The sequence below is a fragment of the Podarcis raffonei genome, chromosome 10 (genome assembly GCF_027172205.1).
Source record: "Podarcis raffonei isolate rPodRaf1 chromosome 10, rPodRaf1.pri, whole genome shotgun sequence".
Classification (NCBI taxonomy): domain Eukaryota; kingdom Metazoa; phylum Chordata; class Lepidosauria; order Squamata; family Lacertidae; genus Podarcis; species Podarcis raffonei.
The window spans coordinates 11,946,642-11,961,148 of record NC_070611.1 but is presented as its reverse complement, the minus strand read 5'-3'; positions in this window follow the sequence as shown (position 1 = coordinate 11,961,148).

Sequence of the window (14,507 nt, the reverse complement as noted above, 5' to 3'; positions counted from 1 at the left end):
ACTTGGAAGCCCTCAAGAAGTGGCGAAGTGACTCCCCAGGCAGCTTCAGTTTGCGTGGCCCTGCAGCTGATCAGTCCATGCATGGAATTCAAAGAAAACTATGCTCAAAACCATCTGATTTATCACTAGCTAGTCTGAGTGGCTTGCCCAACTGGCTACGTGCATTCATAAGCCACCCCCTTCCAATGCCTCACTTTCTCCAAACAATGTCCAGCATCAAAAAGGTGCCCAGCACTATCAGTTCCTTCCAACAGATTAGGACATTAAAGGCTGCTCTCAGCCATCAAAGAACTTAAGAAGACATAGGGAGGGGGAAGGAAAAGGAGGCACGAAGGGTAACCATGTCAAATCACTAACTCCTCAATATACAATTATCTTCTGGATAGATTGTCCATACCCCATTGGGCAAAGTTGACCTCCTGGCAGGCCAAGATTTCAGTTTACACAAAATAGCAGAAACTCAACCAGGGTTTCAGCCTGGTGTCATTTTTAGTCCTAGCTGAAGATACTGGTGATTGAGCCTTCTACATGCCAAACAGATGCACTTACCATTGCATCATGTCACTTCTTCATTTTGCATCCTATCTATTAGACTGTCAGGTTTTCCAGTAAGGATCTATCTATTTTGCTTTAAGCTCATTGCTCAGTTTCATTTTAAATACTTAACAATAGTCTTTTCCCTCGGGTGTCGCTTTAGTTTGTGCAGATAAACTTATGGGACCTTCAAAGATGGCTCCTTTTGATTCCAGATCTTACCAAGATCTGGGAAGCTGAAATGTATGATAATAGTTTCCAAGGCGTTCTAACGCTGGGGGAAGAACTCTCGCGAAAATGTATCTCAGCAGTGGTTTTGCAAATCAAAGGAGGTACGCACTTCGCAAAAGGATTTTAAAACACGTTTGTACAGGGATAATGGTGGGAGCAAATAGAATGAAAGTTGGAGGTGGATCAAGAGAGAAATTGCTTTTATTCACCAACAGAACAACTTCAGTCAGATCTTGAACAAAATGGGAGAAAAGAAAAGGTGACGAGGGGAGGTGAGGGGAATTGAGGACAAAGCGGAGGAAAGCTGTGCGATGAATCTTGAGCAGATCTCAAGAAGTTGCAGTTTTAGAAATGGTAATGTGGGAAGCTTAAAAATCTTCCTTTCTTTTTTTAATTCGTTGATGGTGGTAATAACATTGTGTTCCTGGTTTTGATCATTGAAATAAAATCCTAGGGGAGGAAGCAGCCTCTGTTTAGCCTCTGCAACCGCAGAAACTGTATAGACACCAAAAACAATAAAACAAGAAGCAGAACATCTGTTAAAGTTTGGAGGAAGAATTGAATGGGCTGGATATTGTGGTTTGTCCTTTCTAAATCCTGATCCAAAGATCTCTGATGGGAGTGCGAAATCAACCAGAGCCCTCTTCAGCCATGCCACTGTGTTTGACTCCTCCCCCGGTTCCTCCCCACATCCTGACGCCACATATGTGATGTTGGCCCCCCATAATCGCCCTCACAAGCTGGTGCCTCAGATGCAAGCCCCTCCACTTCCACTTCCCCTTCTTTGTAGTCCCCCATGATAGTCGAATGATAAACTTCTGCAGCAGGAAACCTTCACTGTTTAGGAGAGTTCCTGTGTGTTTTAGGACCCTGATTGTAGGAAGGGTAAGGGGACGTGGGTGGCGCTGTGGTCTAAACCACTGAGCCTCTCGGGCTTGCCGATCAGAAGGTCGGCGGTTTGAATCCCCATGATGGAGTGAGCTCCCGTTGCTCTGTCCCAGCTCCTGCCAACCTAGCAGTTTGAAAGCACAACATGGCTTTGAAAGCACACTATGGGCTTTAAAGGTCAGCACCAACACTTTGGATTGTGCTCAGAAACGTACAGTGGTACCTCAGGTTAAGAAGTTAATTCATTCTGGAGGTCCGTTCTTAACCTGAAACTGTTCTTAACCTTTGGATGGGTTGTGTGGAGATGGCAGTATTGAGTCTGTGGCTCATGGGCTTCTGGCTTGCACTCTTTATAAAGATTTGAGGAGTTAGGTTATGACCCTTCTATTATTGTCGCTCAACCATTGCTGCTGTGTCCTTTCTTTTAGCAGATCAAGATGACCAGGTCTCAGCAAAAACTGCAAGGTTTTTAGCATGGGCAATTAGAATAAGATCTATTATTTGATTATTGATGTAAATCCCCAAAGTACAGTGGTACCTCGGGTTACGTACTTAATTCGTTCCGGAGGTCCGTTCTTAACCTGAAACTGTTCTTAACCTGAGGTACCACTTTAGCTAATGGGGCCTCCCACTGCCGCCACGCAATTTCTGTTCTCATCCTGAAGCAAAGTTCTTAACCCGAGGTACTATTTCTGGGTTAGTGGAGTCTGTAACCTGAAGCGTCTGTAACCTGAAGCGTCTGTAACCCGAGGTACCACTGTACTGGGAGCCAATGTAGGTCTTTGAAGACCAGTGTTATGATAGAAATCACAAACCTGATATGGGTTGTATATCCAAACCAAAGTTGCAAAGAACTAAACAGATCATCTGTTCCAATCCTCTTGTAACCTAAACTGGTATATCCAATGTCTTAAGTACGCTGATGGGATGTCCAACCAATTTTGTCATTAAAAGCACCCAGCATGTGAAACAACATGATGATGGCAACTTATTCTATCTTCAATTTGAAAGGAAAGTATAAAGCAGACTGAAGGCGATATCTTCCTGAGTCTTGTCAAGAAATATTTCATTGTGTATAAACGGGCATGTTGCCCACCAGTGCATTTATCCATTCATACATCCTTTGGTGACCTGCTGTGTTCTCTCTCTCTCTCCTGGGGAGGAGAAGAAGCAAGGGAAAATATATATTTGTGAACTGAAGGGTGAGTTAACTATTCCAGCCTCATAGGTTCCATGAGGGAAAAGAGTAGCGTCAGTGTAACCCAAATTGACAGTTGCTATTTGAAGATTATGGCCACTGGGCCCATCACCTCCTGGCAAATAGAAGGGGAAGAAATGGAGGCAGTGAGAGATTTTACTTTCTTGGGCTCCATGATCACTGCAGATGATGACAGCAGTCACAAAATTAAAAGACGACTGCTCCTTGGGAGAAAGGCGATGGCAAACCTAGACAGCATTCAGACATCACCTTGCCAACAAAGGTCCGTATAGTTAAAGCCATGGTTTTCCCTGTAGTGATGTATGGAAGTGAGAGCTGGACCATAAAGAAGGCTAATCGCCAAAGAATTGATGCTTTTGAATTATGGTGCTGGAAGAGACACTTGAGAGTCCCATGGACTGCAAGAAGATCAAACCTATCCATTCTTAAGGAAATCAAACCTGACTGCTCACTGGAAGGACAGATCGTGAAGCTGAGGCTCCAATACTTTGGCCACCTCATGAGAAGAGAAGACTCCCTGGAAAAGACCCTGATGTTGGGAAGGATGGAGGACACAAGGAAGAAGGGGACGACAGAGGACGAGATGGTTGGCCGGTGTTCTCGAAGCTACCAGCATAAGTTTGACCAAACTGCGGGAGGCAGTGGAAGACAGAAGTGCCTGGCGTGCTCTGGTCCATGGGGTCACGAAGAGTTGGACATGACTAAATGACTAAACAACAACAACAATTTGTAGCCAGTGTCAATGGTCATAATTTACTCCAAAGATTAAAATGGCAGCAGCCTTTTCTCTTCCAAACCATAAAAGTCAGCCATTATCTTGTAAAGAAGGGAGCACCAGGAACATAGAGAAGCATTTATATTAGCTGAACTGGAAATTAATTTTAGATGCCACTCTAGTTATAGAATCAGGACCCAGGCCATTCAAGAGCCCCAAAGATAGCCAAATTCTTCAGTATGGAAATCAAGATGGAAAATCTTCAGTCCAGGAAAAACGGAATAGCCGCATTTTGCTGCTTCAGCAGCTTCTGTCTAGGAAGCCCCCAGTGCCTTCATTAGAGGTCATCTCTCTCATATTGCCACTAAAAAAGGAGCGAGACAGAAAGAGAGAGAGAAGATGACACAGAGGAGCGATATCCTTGATAGCAAAAACCAAGGCCGTAGGCTTCTCCCCTCTAAAGAGTCTCAAAATCCTCACCCCATCAGGCTCCGTTAACAAGCTCTGTTCTCTGCTCACAAAGCTGAATCTGCTTTGTTCTGTGGAAATAAAGCAAGCGGGAAACGGAGGAGTTGGCAAACAGAAAAGCTGACGGAAATAAAGACAGCTGTTCGCCAAAGTGGGAACAAGTTGAGCGCAGCAAAACCCAAAATTAGCAAAACCGTTTTGAGCATTATTTAAAATGGCACTAACACGACAGGGTGCCATCTTTAAAATGGGCTGTCCCTGCCACAAACAGCTCTCTCGACTGAAGTGTCAGTCCCCTCCAGGGCAAACGGTATAAATTCACTCCAACCATTAGAACAGTGATGGCTAGCAAAGTTGCTGGTACCAGTGGGGGGCTCATGCTGAATTTTATTAAAAGCAACACCACGAGGGTGTGATACATCTTTCAGAATGCTGCCTCCTTTTAAGACACCACCTACTTCACAAATGTAAAGCGCATTTGTCATGGTTTCCTCCCAGAATTGTAGCTTAGCTTTGTGAGAGCATCTTCTTGGCATTTCAATACAGGCCTGTAGTTGTTCATTAGAAGAAACTGCAAGGATATTAAACACAGCATCAAAGGAGGTTCAGATCCTGAGTTCATATTCTGGTTAGTACAACAAGATTAAACCCAACTTTCCCAAATTAGATGCTAAAGGATAAAGGTAAAGGGACCCCTGACCATTAGGCCCAGTCGTGGCCGACTCTGGGGTTGCGGTGCTCATCTCACTTTATTGGCCGAGGCAGCCGGCGTACAGCTTCCGGGTCATGTGGCCAGCATGACTAAGCCGCTTCTGGCGAACCAGAGCAGCTCACGGAAACGCCGTTTACCTTCCCGCCAGAGTGGTACCTATTTATCTACTTGCACTTTGACGTGCTTTCGAACTGCTAGGTTGGCAGGAGCAGGGACCGAGCAACGGGAGCTCACCCCATCGTGGGGATTCGAACCGCCGACCTTCTGATCGGCAAGGCCAAGAGGCTCAGTGGTTTAACCCACGGCACCATCCGCATCCCCGCAAAATGATACTGTGGTTTAAACAAAACACACAGGAAGTTCCAAATCCAGAATCCGGAACAGGATGGGAGGGATGAGGGACAGGTCACAGGCACTTGGCGAATCCTGGGAACTGTAGTTCATTAAGTGTGTTCGGAATTGTGAGGAACAAACTACAGTTCCCAGGTTTTTTGGCGGGAAGCTTTGTGGTTTAAATGTATGGAGTGTACATAGCTTGAGATATTGGTACAGGCTGACTGAGTGGGGGCGACAGCAGTGGTCACTGGTTCAAAAGCTCTAGATGGTTTTCCAGCTATACAATAGGAGTTTGTGCAGAGAGTTATATGGATATTCAAACAGCATTTGAAGAAAAGCTTTTCAGATTAATTCTGAAGTTAACAACTTGTTATGAACAGATTGTTGGATAGACAGATTTAAAACACCCCGAGGCTAACACGAAAAGCAAAGAAAAAACACCATTTCAAGATAATATGGTGGTTTAAATTAAAAATTAATATTCCAATACAGTATAACCCAAGGAGCCATTTATTTAAATACATTTTAAACTATTCATTTCCCAATGGAAAGGAAAATCGTTTGAGGCAGAACATCAAAAACAAGGCTCTGAACACAATTAGAGTGAGAAGCACAAAAGTTGAAATCTTTGTGGAAGTGAAGCCTGAGATGCTTTGATGGATCATTGTGAATAAGCAACTCGTGTGTAATACTGAATTCAGATTTGTTTTAACTATTCTTTCCCCTTTTTAGCTACTCCTCATTGAAATGCCAACACAACAGGTGAACTTTCGATTTTGTCCCAGCGCCTAAATTGGATAGAGAGGCTAAATTGGATTCCCTATAGTAGGAATGGCAAACCTGTGGTCATAAGAACATAAGAGTCTTGCAGGATTAGGCCCATCGGCACAGTGTCCAACCAGATACTTGTAGGAAACCCGCAAGTGGGGTTTGAACCCAAGAGCACTCTCCCCTCTTAACTATGGAAGATTGATGGAATTTGTTGATTCTCACCTAAATTACAGTATTTTTAATTTACTTTTGCCATTACAGTGGTGCCTCTGGATGCAAACGGGATCCATTCCGTAGCCCCGTTCGCATCCTGAAGCAAATGCAACGTCTGTACCTGCGTGGGTCGCAATTTGCCGCTTTCGCACATGCGTGTGATGTCATTTCTAGCGTCTGCGCATGCGCGAGTGGTGAAACACGGAAGTAACGCATTCCGTTATTTCCGGGTCACCGTGGAGCGTAACCTGAAAACGCTCAACCTGAAGCATATTTAACCTGAGGTATGACTAGTAGTTGGCGATGGTACTCAAAAAAGAGATGCCATTGTTTTGGTTAGATTTTTTTCATTCAAGGAATAGAAGAATTGGATTTGATATCCCGCTTTATCACTACCCGAAAGAGTCTCAAAGCGGCTAACATTCTCCTTTCCCTTCCTCCCCACAACAAACACTCTGTGGGGTGAGTGGGGCTGAGAGACTTCAGAGAAGTGTGACTAGCCCAAGGTCACCCAGCAGCTGCATGTGGAGGAGCGGAGACGCGAACCCGGTTCCCCAGATTACAAGTCCACTGCTCTTAACCACTACACCACACTGGCTCTACAAAATGATGCTTTGGCAAGCAAACTACCCATGGCTGATCAGAAATCAAATCTCTGGCAGATTTACCACTGGAAGGCGTGGGGGGATGCAGAAACCTGAAATTCTTAACAAGTTGGAATTAAATTGCCCAGAATATAGAAGGAGCATGCCATTTAAAATGACCTTCAGATATATTTATAAAATGATTTACTATCGTGAATACTGAACAAGGGCTGGGATTTTGAGAAAGAGACCTGAAAGGAGAAAAGGAACAGCAAGATGGAAAGAAGCCGTGAATCAGAAATCGATTTGGAAGAACTGGGGAGGGGGGGCACAAGAGAGGTAATAATTACATGTGGATGGGATATATGTGCTTATTTTGACATGGACTGGATCCAGATGTAGATATGCTTAGAGTAGGCCCACTGGATTCCAGTTAAGGTTGCTTTCAACCAAGTCCTCCCACAATTTCCGTCCTCCCTTCCCAACGGGTGGGCGGGGCTTGCGACACCGAGAAGGCTTACCTGGTCTGGTACCTCCCACCTGGGTCAGGGTGGCTATCGTCCGGCCCCGGCCTGGGAGGACAATGGACAGCCGGCGGGGGGCGGGGTGAGGGCCAGGGGAAAGAGGCCAACCCCTTCGGCCAAACCTCACTTTGTTTCCTCCTCTTCCAGCTTCACCCACCCTGTCCATTAAACTTTAATTAGTTTAATGTTAAGTGAACGTCCAGTGCGCTTCCAATGCCATAAATCATATCTCAGCAGAGAATTTCGTGCAGCGGTGAAGAAGGCAGGGGAGACAGTACCTTTCAATGAAGAATCCTGGAGCAAGCACTTTGGAACTCAGGAAAAAACTTTATTTACAAAAGAAAACCCTGGCGATAAAGCACACATGCTCTTATCTCCGGCATAAAGAAAACTTTACTCTAAACCTAACTCATATCAGCCCACACGCCCAGGGGGGAAGACACACGGGTGAACTGACTATTTATACAAACTAACTCACATTCTTGGATGCTTAATGACTTCCAGCTGCTCAGTGATTAGAGCGACTTGTTACCTCTTAACCCTTTAGTACCAACACCCCCTCTCGCTCGTAACACTGAGCTGTACCAACCTTAATTCAAATTTAAACCTGAACAGAAATATTGATGAGATTGCGGACTCAAAGCTTTTGTAAAACCGTCTGCGAGATTTTCTTTGCTTGGACAATACTTTAGTTCAATTAAACCTTGTTTTACACTTTGGCATACATTTTGATAACGGATATCCAAGTGTTTTGTGAGTGCCTTGAATTGACCTGATTTAGCTAGTTTAATACAAGGTTGATTGTCTTCCCACACTCTGATAGGTAGGGAACATTCTCCAAACAATTCTTGTACCAGTTGCTTATAAAATTCCAGTTCTCTACATACATCTGATAATGCATTGAACTCAGATTCAGTTGAACTTAAAGCTATAAGTGATTGCTTTCTTGATCTCCAACCAATTAGTGCATTTCCAAATTTTATCGCCATTCCTGACACTGATTTTCTATCTGGTCCAGCATCTGCCCAACTGCTGTCGGCCCAACATTCAAGTTGTGTGCTGCCCTCTGCTGATAGTTTTAAGCGAAACCTTTTGGTAGTTTGGAGATACCTTAAAACTCTTTTTACTCCTTGCCAAGCATGCATTGATGGTTTTTCAGCTTGTCTACACAGCATGTTGACAGCATATGTTATATCGGGCCGAGTCCACTGTGCAATGTGGAGTAGACTGCCTATCGCTGACTGGTAAACCCCGGGATTACTGAACTCTGCCTGTTGCTCGGCTTGAGCATCCTTTGTGTAACTTAACTCCATTGGGGTTTTAACACCAGCACAGTTGTCCATTTTAAACCTTTCCAGCAACTGCTGGATCTTAGATTCTTGGCTGAGCCAATAGTTCCCATTTTCATCTTGCTGAATTTTAACTCCTAGATAAACAGATACAGTGCCTAGTGATTTTATCTGAAACTTTTCTCCAAGCTTTGTGGCAAATTGTTGTGCAAGTTTATCGTCCTTTCCACTGTATAATAAATCGTCAACAAATATCAAAACTGCTTCTTGTTCACATCCAGAGCCTTTTAGATAAAGACACGCATCTGCTGCGCTCTTTCTGAACCCCATGCTCTCTAGAGCATCGTTTAAGCAGGAATTCCAATTACGGGCAGACTGTTTCAACCCATAAATGGATTTGTGTAGGCGCCAGACCTGGTTTGGCTTGTCTCCTTCAAAACCTGGTGGTGGTGTCATATAGACTTCCTCCTGTAAGTCTGCATTTAAATAAGCCACATTGACATCAAAATGAAACAGCTTATTTCCCTTCTTAGCTGAAGAGGCTAAAAGCATTCTTAATGACTCCGATCTTGAAGTAGGGGCATAGATTTGAGAATAGTGAACCCCTTTGCGCTGCGAAAAACCTTTTGCAACTAGTCGGGCTTTATATTGCAACTCCTCAGTAGTTGTGGGCTTTAAACGATATACCCATCGACAACCTACAGCTTGTTGCCCTTTCGGAAGCTCTGTACTTGTAAACACACCGAGAGACTTCATGGAAGCCATCTCCTTTTCCATTGCTTCCTGCCACTTTACGGCTTCTGAGCTTGGAAGCTGTTGTACCTCTATATAGCTATCTGGCTCACACTGTGCCATATTTACGTATACACTTGTCACCTTAAACCGCTCTGGTGGTTTGCCCTTTGTGGCACGTTTTGATCTGCGCAATTGTTCCTCTTGTGCCCCCTCTGACCGTTGGCTGTCAGAATCTGTCTCAGACTTTATATCTGGATGTGCCCCTAGGGATAAAGACCTCCGTTTAGATACCTCCCTTGGGCTTGGTGTTGCAGGCGATCTGCTTCGCTTTTGCTGTCTGCTAGGCCTACTGACTGGCGATGTTGGAACACTCCTAGATTCTGGCTTTTCTACCTTAGGAGAAGAACCTTGTGCCTGGTCAGAATCTGCATCTGAACCATGTGCACCATCCCCTTCTGGCTCACCACCCTCTGGACTTTCATTCTCAGCATAAATGCCTAAATCATCTCTCAAAATGTCAGGGTTAGCATGTAAGTGAGTCCATCCGGATTGCTCACAAAATTCAGCGCTCCTACTGATGACCACTCTTGTAGTATCCCCATTTGGGTTCATGAACCTCCAAGATTTGGCGTGTGGTTCATACCCACAAAAGATGAGTTTCCTAGCCCTTGGACTTCCCTTTTTCCTTAACGCTTTTGGGATAAGTACATAGGCTTGAGATCCAAACACCCGAAAGTAATTAACTTTGGGCTTCTTCCCATATAAAGCAAAATATGGCGTAGTATCAATTACTGAATTATATACTCGGTTCAGAATATGAGTAGCCGTCTGCCAGGCTTCCGCCCAGTAACTTTGAGGGAGTTTAGAATCAAACAACATAGAGTTTGCCAACTCTTGCAGAACCCTGTTTTTACGTTCGGCCACGCCTCCTTCTTGGGGGGAATAAGGTATAGACAGACGATGCTTAATTCCCTTTTTCTTAAAGAAATTCTGCAACACAGACCCGGTAAATTCTGACCCTCTGTCTGTCTGAAAAGCAAGTACTCTAGTACCGAATTCAAGTTCTACTGCATGAACCCAATTTTTAACTGTTTCTGCAGTATCTGCTTTTGTTTTGAGAGGAAAAAACCATGTGACTTTTGTTTTGTCATCCGAGAGACACAGTGCATACCTCGAACCCCCCATGCTAGCAACAGGCATTGGGCCACATAGGTCCATATGCACAAGTTGGAATACTTTGTCAGATTTCCTATCTGAACTGGGATAGCTGCATCTATGAACCTTCGCCCTTTTGCATGCAGTACAATCCAAATACTTAGTACATTTGTTCATTTTGCACCCTTCTGATAATTCAGGTTGCCTTTTAACATACTGAAAATTAATATGTCCCAAACGGCGGTGCCATAAATGAACACAAGAATTATGGGTAGGCGAGTTCACACAACCAGCATGAACCTGTTCAACTTCATCTGGACTTGTCTCAAAATAATATAACCCATTTCTGCATTCCACCTGCAAAAGAGATACGTTATTCTTTGAAATAGTGCAAACCCCATTTTCAAACACAGTTTTAAACCCATCTCTATCAAGTTCTGACACAGACAAAATACACCCCTTCATTCCCTTTAGCACATAGGCATCAATTTCTGTATGCAAACAATTCAAGAACACTGTGCCTACGGTCTCTAAGGAACGTTTAGTTGAATCTGCCATTGTCACAACTTTAGGGGTTTGCAAATGTCTGCAATTCTGCAAACGGACACTAGATGGCGCCACCAGGTGGTGAGATGCACCACTGTCGATCAACCAGCGTAGATTGCTGCCTTGGCCACGCCCTTGCATCAACGCCATTGCTGAAGCCATGTGTTGTGTGCTGTGGGAGTAGCCACAACCACCTCCTCTTCTTCGACGTTCCCTGGAACTCCTTGTCTGGTAACTAGGGGTAATGGCCTTGGTGCTGTCTTGACCAGGTTCACGTGTGCAGTTCCTGATTAAATGGGAAGAGGAACCACAGCGAAAACAGTGTCTAGCTGCAAAAGCATTTACTGTGTTCTCAAACTCAGCATCCCCACTCTTAGGCACAGCACAACTCCCCTCTGAAGACAAACCTCTTTCTCTTTGCCTTTTATCCTGTTCATCTGCATGGATCTTGGCCCCTGCAGTGTTTCTGGAATTTAGCCGCTGCAGAACCGTCCAGACCTCATGCGTGCTCTTTAACTCAGAAACATAAGGCATTTGCTCTGGTCCCACTGCCAAAACTAATAAACCTTGGGCTTTCCTGTCGCGTTTCTGTGAAGCTGCTGCTGCTGCTTTGTCTTCTGCAGACGCGTCTGCAGCTGCCTGCAAAGGCGGTGCTTCAGTACAACTCCACAACTCTTTTGCTTGCAACCAAACCCTTACTCTAGCCTTCCAATCTTGCCAATTTTTCCCATTGAGTCGCGTAAACGGGACAGCAAAACTTTCCTGGGACTCTGCCATCCTCCCTGGGGCTTAGGAACGATACTCACACACCTGTAGACCGTCTCTCAGCTGCTGAGGTGGCTCCTTGAGGAATAAGACGTCTTCCAGCGAGTACAAACTGCGCAGTGCCTGTTTAAAACTTTTTCTAGGCACGTTGCAGGACTCAAGCTGCTTTGAAGGCTTTCGTTGTCGGCAACCGCTTCTGTCTTCGCTCCAGTCCTTTCATAAATCACTCTGAACTGCACTCCTTATCTCCTTCTTGACGTACAAACATCCATAACCTGTCCATTAAACTTTAATTAGTTTAATGTTAAGTGAACGTCCAGTGCGCTTCCAATGCCATAAATCATATCTCAGCAGAGAATTTCGTGCAGCGGTGAAGAAGGCAGGAGAGACAGTACTTTCAATGAAGAATCCTGGAGCAAGCACTTTGGAACTCAGGAAAAAACTTTATTTACAAAAGAAAACCCTGGCGATAAAGCACACATGCTCTTATCTCCGGCATAAAGAAAACTTTACTCTAAACCTAACTCATATCAGCCCACACGCCCAGGGGGGAAGACACACGGGTGAACTGACTATTTATACAAACTAACTCACATTCTTGGATGCTTAATGACTTCCAGCTGCTCAGTGATTAGAGCGACTTGTTACCTCTTAACCCTTTAGTATCCCTCCCAAATTAGTGATATTTTTTTGCAGCCTAATATTTTGCGTTCCAGATCAGTGGGTGCTGCTATGGTCGTAAGATGGTTGCTATATTCAGAACCAGAAATGAATTTTCCCTGCTTTGGCAGGTTTTGCCTTCCCCGTAGCATTTCGTCACAACTTTGGCGGTTTTTAGGCCTTGGCAAGGTATCCTTTAGGTGACATAGTCACGCACCCCCCCCAGCGGCGTTTGCAGGGCCCATTAAAGGGTTTGTTAAGTTGTGGGTGAACATATCAGACAACACAGCGATTCTTCAAACAGCTCTTGTTTATTCACAGGCCAGGACAGAACTGAACTGAAGGGTTTAGCCAACCTGCTTATATAGAGCTCCACTAGAACACAACAGTAACCACTTTCTGTAACTATCCAATCACTGAACGTCACTTTCAATTCCTTATTTGCATATGTGCACCTGAGTGAAAACTATCTACAGTATCCCCCTGCTGGCCCAGGGTGAGAACTTCAGTACATAACAGGGTTGATTGCGGGAGTCCCTGGCCCTGGAGCGGCGGCATGTAGGTCAAACTCCCGGCTGACATAAGGTGGGAGGGCACACTGTGTAAGTTTGTGCTTTATAGTCCCCTCTGAGTACACCTCATTGCCCTGCACATCCTCAGTCCCGGACGGGCTGAGAGGGTTACATGCCAAGGCCTATGCCAAGTTTCCCACATCCTGAAGTTAAATAAAGTTGTGGCCAATTTGAACCCATACTTCGGTCTCTAGTCTCATTCTTTGGGGGGGTAGGCTGCACAGATGGATTTCAGTGCATGAGCTCGCAACAGGAGTTCCTCTCTCTCTCCATGACCCTACCCATTGTTCTGGGTTTCCTCTCAACTCTTCAGAGACTGGGGTGTGGGGAGGGATGGGGGCACACAGAGAGAGGAGATGGGGAGGAAGTCCTGCTGTATGTTTCCGAGCACAATCTAAAGTCTTGGTGCTGACCTTGAAAGCCCTAAACGGCATCGGCCCAGTATACCTGAAGGAGCATCTCCACCCCCATCATCCAGCCCAGACACTGAGGTCCAGCTCCAAGGGCCTTATGGTAGTTCCCTCACTGCAAGATGTGAGGTTACAGGGAACCAGGCAGAGGGCCTTCTCGGTAGTGGCCCCAGCCCTGTGGAACGCCCTCCCATCAGATGTCAAAGAAATACACAACTATTGGACTTTTAGAAGACACCTGAAGGCAACTATGTTTAGGGAAGTTTATAATGTTTGATGTTTTATTTTGTTATTAATATTCTGTTGTGAGCTGCCCAGAGGAGCTGGGGAAACCCATCCAGATGGACGGAGTACAAATAAATTATTATTATTATTATTATTATTATTATTATTATTATTATTAGCTAAGGGGATGCAACCTTCTGTCATGACTAGCTTAATTCCCACTGATTTCCATGAGTTATTCAAAGTACGACTAACACATACAGTAGAAAATATGGAATAAGTATGTTGTTCGATAGAAAAGAAGTGTTGAGGAAATTGTGATTTATGTTGCTGCATTAAAGAAACCCAAGGAGCGTAAGGAAACTGCAATAAATATGGAGAGAAAGTTGCAACAGCCTTTCTGACATTAGCACACATTAACTGTTTTGGGGAACAATGCCCAAGAATTCAATATATGCAGTCTCTACTAACAAGGTGTGTTAACTGGCAGAGATTATAACTGAAAGAAGTGTGCTTTGCCAAAACCAAATAAAAGCTTTAATGCCATATATAATTTATTTTGCATGTATGTTTTTAGAATAGCAGCTGTGGTGCATGTATGATCAGGTATGTGGGCCGATCTTCATTCCTTCCCCATCTATGGTCCCATTGAGAAGCCTTCCTATTATCGTTAATTGTTTAATGAAGTGTTTGATACCTTGCTGCTGATGTTACTGTCTTTAAGAACAAATTGTTTAGCACTCTATTTTGATTTGTAGTGAGCCACCATGGTCAAACCTCTGTGGAAAACGACAGTCAGATTGATGGATTGATGTCGTCTTTGGTTGCTCATTAAATGAGTGCCAAGCAGACTTCCTTAAAACTGTTATTTTAAACAGGAAGACACTATGAGTGAGAATGCTAATGTAATAGGAATGAAATATTCAGCCGGGTCTGAGGAAAAGAACCTGGAGTT